This window comes from Rhineura floridana, chromosome 15 (genome assembly GCF_030035675.1).
Source record: "Rhineura floridana isolate rRhiFlo1 chromosome 15, rRhiFlo1.hap2, whole genome shotgun sequence".
NCBI classification, from domain to species: domain Eukaryota; kingdom Metazoa; phylum Chordata; class Lepidosauria; order Squamata; family Rhineuridae; genus Rhineura; species Rhineura floridana.
Genome location: NC_084494.1, coordinates 17,957,793 through 17,965,934, shown reverse-complemented (window position 1 = coordinate 17,965,934; position 8,142 = coordinate 17,957,793).

Genomic DNA, 8,142 nt, shown 5'->3' with positions numbered 1-8,142 from the left:
TTGCTAGTCACACCCTTGTATCCTGCACCCTGCAACATCAAAAAGATATGCTGATTGCTCAGCAGTGGAAGACCCTGCAAGGTTTGAATCTTGGTTTGTGATATCTAAACGTTTGGGATATTGCAATCCTTGAGAGGCTAGCAGTCCACCTGCATGCTCTCCAAGGACGTGCCAAGCCATATACTTTTTATACTGTTTGGTGCAACTTTATTGTTTATACTGTAGAATATCAGTTGCAACAGCAGCTTTCTCCAGCATCTCAAGATATATGGAACTCCTGATTTGCTAATAGTTTGGAACTCTGCATCATCACTCCTTTTATAGTTCATATGTGTTGGCTGCTTTTCTTGTTCTATATTTAAAAAATCAATAAAAATATTTACAAAAAAGAGGGAGCACTGCATCACAGGGCTTCATATCTTGGACAGAGATAGCCTGGACACAGTCATCCTCACAACCTCCTAACTTCCAGATTAGATGACTGCAATTTGTTAGATATGGGGCTTAAGAAAAACTCATATTAAGTTACAATTAAAAGAGTAATTCACTGAGCCTAGAAGAGCATTCCGTAACATCAGCTTCCAGCTGCTTCCCCCTCACCTCATTGGTTCCGGGCTTGCTAAATAAGTAGTTCAAACCCATTTGAAAGCTGCTGTCTTTGCCTCTTTCTTTGAGTAGGGACACAGTTACTGTTGTGCCAGTTCCAGTGCATCTCCACCTCTCTTTTCTGAAAACAGGGCACCCCTTCTTACTCTAAAATCTGGTCAGATCAGCTCAAGTGAGTTTTTTTTTTAATCTGCTTCAGAAAGATTTCACAGCTGATTAGTAGATCAACTCATTGCCCCTCTAGGTGTGGCCAATGGAAATGGTTTGCTGTAGGCTCAGGCAGAGACAGTGGTTGGCCCAACACTTTACTGTGGGCAGTCCTGAAAGATCTGAAGTCAGCAGTGGAGAAGGGAGGTGTGTCCAGCAAGAGGGCAGAGTTGCTTCAAAACGCAGCCAGAAAAACATTCTCACTGCTTTTGAAGCAACTAGTGTGCCCACAACTTTAAATAGAAATAGGGAAACAATTTAACTGAACAACTAGTGAAACATTGCACAAATAGGGTTAGCAACTTTTCATGAGCTGGCTGTTCAGACTTTACAAATGATTGTTAATATTAATTTATGAATTGCTTTTTACATGTGTGTCAAGGCAATTGACAAGCATATCATAAAAGAGCTAAGGATAGTTTTAAAAAGTATTTCAAAGAACTGAACGTTAAGTTTACAACTAATACAAAAGAAACATCTAAGGCAGAGACCTTTTCAGCCAGCTGGGAAAGGCTGTTGCAACAAAAATGTCTTCAGTTGTTGCCAGAATGATGTTTTCCTCCATACCATGAAAAGGTGTCAACTGCTGATTTCTGCAATTCAAGCTGTTGTTTCCCTGTGCCCCCCCCCCCCGCCATGGGTCAGTTAGCAACCCTACAGCATAAACAGGAGCTTGCAAAATGTTTTAACAAGCCCCACTTCAGAAGTTCAATCCTGATGCGAGTTTTTCTATTCAGGACACAGACAACAGATTCCTCAGTGCAATCTGCTTGTCTGTCTTACGTTCTCACTCACCGTTTGTTCCTTCTGGGAGCCTGGTCATCATCAGTTTTCCTTCATGTCTTCTCCACCGTCTTCTTCTAGGCACCTCAAGCATCGCCTAGGGAATCAGATGCCACACTCTGGTGATCCCAGAAGAAAAGATTCAGAGGGGCCCTCCAGATTGGCGGGAGGGGGGTTGCAGGTTTATTTTGCAACATCTCACTGGAGCAATAATCATGCATTAGTGGTAGATTTATACTGGACCATCCACATATCATTCTGCTCATTTAGTTGTTCTCCAATGCTTCCCCAATGTTGCCATGTTATTACCATCTGGCAACAAAAGCAGGAGAAAAAATAAACCAGAACATTTGTTATAGGATTTCAGCAGGAATCTATGGGGAATTCACTGATTGGCAATGAAGCAATATGTGCACCCTGAAACTTTTGCAGGCACAAACATTACTGGAAGTAGGATCACATATAGCCCACCAATACCATTATAAGTGCAAATCATCACGAATGCATAATAAAGGGAAGTCTGCAGGGACCCAAAGAATATTAATGAAACTCTCTCTCTTTCTCTCCCTCTCCAGTATTAGGTTGTGTTGAGCTACTCTACAATGGCCAGCAGAGGGTACTACAGGCCACGTTTAATACTGTGCATAATTTTAAACCTATATGGAACAGAAGCATAATTAGCGACACCTGCTGAAATCTCCTCTTCTACACAACTATGAAAAGTGCAGGAGTTCTGTCCTCTTTTGCACATGACCATTCTTAATACTATTTCAGGCTCCCAAGAACTACAAGCCACATAGGATCTGTGCCAATTCTCTTGCTGATCCTTTGTGACCCTGCCTCAGCGATGGGGAACCTCCACCTCATGGCCTAATTAAAGCCACCAGGCCTCCACATTTGGTCTATGAGACCCTTTTGGTCAAGCCATGCCCACCTGCTCTACACCTGACATCATATATAGCATCAGGAGTAGGGCAGGCAAAGGCGCAGCTCCCTGCTAAAAGCAGGGTTTTCCAGCACCACTGATCAGCTGATTATTGACGCTTGCAATGGTTGGTGCATTTGCAAATACTGACAAGCAGCTGATCAGCAGCACTTGCAGACTCTGGTGGTTTTTCCTGCAAGGATTTGATTTCAAATCATTCAGACAAAGGAAAACAGTTCACTTGATCCCATCATGGTGTCAGTTGATTGATAGGTGGGCAGCCCTACCTATGTGTCAAAGCTGGTCTGCAGGGGTGGTGGCAATGGTAAGGATATGGCCCACTCACCAGATGCACTCTCACCCTCTTGCTGTATCTGGAGAAATTGAACCTGGCTTAAGTTACACCCAATACCCTGGCTACAGCCACATAAGACTCCTGCAAAGCTCTCTTTGTAGAGCTACAGTTAAAGATTGTTTAGGAAACTTTAGCTGGTACAGAAGGTAGCCACCGTCATATTTACAGGGCGGCCAGACATTCTGACTATATTGTGCCATTTGCATTGGTTGCCTATTTGTTTCCAGGCTTTGCCTAAAGTGACCCTTAAAATGCCTAAGGGTCTGCACCAAGTTCCTTGGAGTGTCAGCACCCATATGAATCTGCCTGTGTCCTGAGATCAGCCTTAGAGGCCCTGCTCTCTGGCCTGACATTGAGAGCTATCAGATTGGCTAATAACAGAGATAGAGCCTTTTCAATGTTGGCCCCACATCTTTGGAACTCCTTGCAACAGGAAATACATATGCCCTCTTGTGATGAAAAGCGAACCTTCACTTTGCCTTCCATATCGCCTCACTAAACAAAGACATGTCTGGACATAATGAGACATCTTTAGGTACAAGAGTCTGTAAAGTGGAGGTGGCTCTTCCAGCTTTACGCATACACCCATGACTCAGGAAATGGTTACCTAAGGTACATGCAGGAAAGACGGCATGGTTTGACCGGAAAGGCAGGATACAAATATATTAAATAACAGTAACCATTGTTCATCAATCATTGTTTCTCTTCTCAGTGTTTTAGATGCAAGGAAAGTATTTGTATTTATTTATTTGCTAATTCTTAACTGAAGTATTATTGCTATAGGAGAATCTAGGCATGCTATTTATTTACTTATTTATCAATAGAAGTATTTATATACCACCCTCTCGCTAAACGGTGGCATACAACAAAACTTTAAAAGCAACACAAACACACTATTTACACAAAAATGTGTAAATAAACCTGAAAATCATAATCCACTGCCATGAAGAATTCCTTCACTTAGACAACTGAAAAGGAAGTTATGGAAGGAACATTAAACTGACTGAGACTGATGGGAGTTGTAGTCCAAAACATCTGGACATCTGGAGGGCACTAGGTTGTGGAGGCTGGCCTACAATGAGGAACGGCAACTTGATAGTTTGACAAAAATCCAGCCCATTGTGAGACTGTTGTGAAAAGAGCAAATTCAGTGTTGCATATTGTTAGGAAAAAGATTAAAAAATAAAACTTGCCCATATCATAGCACAGGGATCAAGAAGCTGTGGCCCTCCAGATGTTGTTGGACTCCAATTCCCCTCAGCCAGCAGATCCAACAGTCAGGGATTATGGGAGTTGTAGTCCAGCAACATATCTGGAGCTCCACAGGTCCCCCATCTCTGCTTTATATAACTTTATTGTGTGACAGCACTTTGGAATACCATGTACAGTTCCAGTCACTGCCCCTCAAAGATGATATCATAGAGACAGAAAAGAAATTGGTGTGCCACAGCATCTGATTGTCCTGATGCGCAACCTATACTCTGGACAAGAGGCTACTGTAAGGACAGAATATGGAGAAACCAATTGGTTCCCCATCAGAAAGGGTGTGAGACAGGGCTGTATTTTATCACCCTATTTATTTAATCTGTACACAGAACATATCATACGGAAAGTGGAATTGGACCAAGATGAAGGAGGTGTGAAAACTGGAAGGAGAAATATCAATAATTTAAGATATGCAGACGATACCATACTCTTAGCAGAAACCAGTAATGATTTGAAACGAATGCTGTTGAAAGTTAAAGAGGAAAGCACAAAAGCAGGACTACAGCTGAACATCAAAAAGACTAAAGTAATGACAACAGAAGATTTATGTAACTTTAAAGTTGACAATGAGGACATTGAACTTGTCAAGGATTATCAATACCTTGACACAGTCATTAACCAAAATGGAGACAATAGTCAAGAAATCAGAAGAAGGCTAGGACTGGGTAGGGCAGCTGTGAGAGAACTAGAAAAGGTCCTCAAATGCAAAGATGTATCACTGACCACCAAAGTCAGGATCATTCAGACCATGGTATTCCCGATCTCTACGTATGGATGTGAAAGTTGGACAGTGAAAAAGGCGGATAAGACAAAAATCAACTCATTTGAAATGTGGTGCTGGAGGAGAGATTTGCAGATACCATGGACCGTGAAAAAGACAAATAATTGGGTGTTAGAACAAATTAAACCAGAACTGTCACTAGAAGCTAAAATGATGAAACTGAGGTTATCATACTTTGGACACATCATGAGAAGACATGATTCCCTAGAAAAGACAATAATGCTGGGGAAAACAGAAAGGAGTAGAAAAAGAGGAAGACCAAACAAGAGATGGATTGATTTCATAAAGGAAGCTACAGACCTGAATTTACAAGATCTGAACAGGGTGGTTTACAACAGATGCTCTTGAAGGTCACTGATTCTTAGGGTTGCCATACATCGTAATCGACTTGAAGCCACATAACAACTTGTACTAGGCCCTCACATGCATGCATTCACACACAGTCCCAGGAAAGGTCCCAGCATCCCATCAGCATATTCTTGCCTTGCAGGGAGCCGCTGATGCCGTTATGGGGGGTTGTTGGTAGTGGCAGCTGGTGGCCCCATGATAGCGGGGCAGTAGTGTCTGCTCTGGGTTTTAGTCCAAACTGTCAATGAGCTGTCCAAGGTTCTGAAACCTATTGCCTCAATCAGCTCAGCACCTTGAACAACTCCTTGAGAGTTTGGACTGAAATCCAGAGCACATTCCACTGCCCCACTGACGTGGAGCCACTGGCCACCGGTGGTTGTTGGTGGGTTTGGTGCTGGAAACAGGGTCAGTGGTGATGATGGCAATGGTGACCGTGTGGTTTGCTGCAGCTGCTCCCCTTCCAACTGCCCTCCTTCCTGACTGCCACCTCCCAGCTCAAGTACTGATGTAGCTAAGGGTGGACAAATCTGTTATTTTCACAATCCTCCCCGTTTCTCATTTTTCCCAATCTTCAGTTCTGTGCACTCCACAACAGTTTGCATTTTTTTTAAAAAAAAATCCTCATGAAAATTAATCAGCAGACATTAATCATAATTTCCTCATGAAAATTAATCAGAGCCAGTGTGGTGTAGTGGTTAAGGTGCTGGACCACGACCTGGGAGACCAGGGTTCCAATCCCCACATAGCCCTGAAGCTCGCTGGGTGACCTTGGGCCAGTCACTGCCTCTCAGCCTCAGAGGGAGGCAATGGTAAACCACCTCTGAATACCACTTACCATGAAAACCCTTTTCATAGGGTCTCCATAAGTCGGGATCGACTTGAAGGCAGTCCATTTTCCTCCCAACATACACACTCCAAGCATAATGTCCGTGTGTGTGCTGCCTGGCTCCTTTTGCAGAACAGAAATCAGACTGACTCCCTTTCATTTCCCTCCAGAGATTTTGCAATGCTTTCTTTAAGCTGTTTGGTGGCACGGAATCCGCCCCCTCCATTTGCTGCCTGTTCCAATAGCTAATCATGCTTGTTACAGAAAAACCCGTAACACTTTTCTAATTTGAATATGCCCATTACTTTTGAAGGAAGGGCTATAGCTCAGCAGTAGAGCATCTGCCTTGCATGCAGAAGGTCCCAGGTAATCAGTGCAGGCTGGTCCACTAGGGCAAATGAGGCGCTGCCCCACCATGATCGGTCAGCTTTCAGCCAGCCCCACCCCTGCCTACCTCTTTACAGCCAGCCTAGGGTGTGGCACTGGCTGTCAGCTTCCTCCTCCTCCTCCTCACTGTCAATGTTGCCTTTGTAAAACTGAACAGGAAGGAGGGAGGGGACAAAATCAGAACTGGCTGGCTCCACCATTCATTAGCTCTGGCTCTACCTATTGTGAGCACCAGGCTCAGTCCCTGGCTTCTCCAAGCAGGGCTGGGAGATGCCTCTGACTTGTTCCCCCCCCCCGGACCGCTTGAAAATTGCTAAGAGTCTTGGTGTACCACTGACTGATTTTTTTCTGCCTGTTGTAGCAATTGTAATGTGCTGTGCTAGATGCTGTATAATTTTTAATTGTATTTTTCCTGCTGCTTTTATTTCTTACATTGAATTACAATCTTCATTCCATAGAATCCCAGCTGTAACACAACAGCATACAGTGTAAGAAATAAAAGAAGCAATAAAATACAAGCGGTGGAATACGTGCTGTGAGGCTGATCGGGAACGAGTAAAACATCATAATGGTGCCTACTGTGTGGCGGTGAGGGTGGCGAAGAGGGCCCATTTCTCTGCCTCCGTGGCATTCTCAAGTAGCCGTCCAGTGGAGCTTTTCCGTATTGTCAGGGGTCTGTTGACAGCAGCTCCAGGAAATTGAGTTTTAGACCCTTCGGAGGCCCACTGCAAGTTGTTTATTTATTTATGTATTACATTTATACCCCGCCTTTCTTTTCATCATAGAAACCCAAGGCAGCTTACATATGGTTCCCTGGCGGTCTCCCATCCAGGCACTGACCAGCCCTAACCCTGCTAGCTTCAACAGGGTGCTGGCCTCATGTGCCTTGGGACCATAGCCTGGGAGCAAGTCACTTGGAGGGTAAAGTTGCTCACCTCCGTAGCAATCTTGATGCCCCACCCACATTTACTGTAGTCCCCAATGAGATGTCCCGTGCAACGTCTGCTGCAACTTTTTGGGATCGGTTTCAGTTGATGTGACCTGATGACATGGACAAGGTGCTTGTGACGATGTGGCCAGAAATGTGTCCTCTTGACCTTCACCCTTCTTGGCTTATTAAAGCTTGCTGAGGGGTTTGACCGAGTGGATCCAGGGCATGGTCAGTGCGTTGTTGCGGGAGGGAGTGGTTCCAGCTGCCCTGAAAGAGGCAGTGATCTGACCACTCCTGAGAAAGCCCACCCTGGACCCATTGGTTTGTGACAACTACTGCCCAGTCACAAATGCCGCCTTTTCAGTGAAGGTGATTGTGGCGCAGCAATTGCAAGTACTGTTGGATGAAACAGATTATCTTGACCCATTCCAATCTGGTTTAGGCCTGGTTATGGGACTGAATTGGCCTTGGTTGCCCTGATGGATGTCCTCTATTGACAGAACGATGGAGGAGTGTGATCCCATTGTTCTTGATCTCTTGGTGGCTTTTGATACCATTGACCATGGTATCCTTCTGGGCCTACTTGGTGGGATGGGTGGATCCTATGTCCAGGGTCATTTTCAGAGAATAGCACTGGGTGATTGTCTTTCGGCCCTCTGGCAGTTGTGCCTCAGGGTACCATCTTGTCCCCCATGCTGTTTAACACCTATATGAAGTCCTTGGGAGC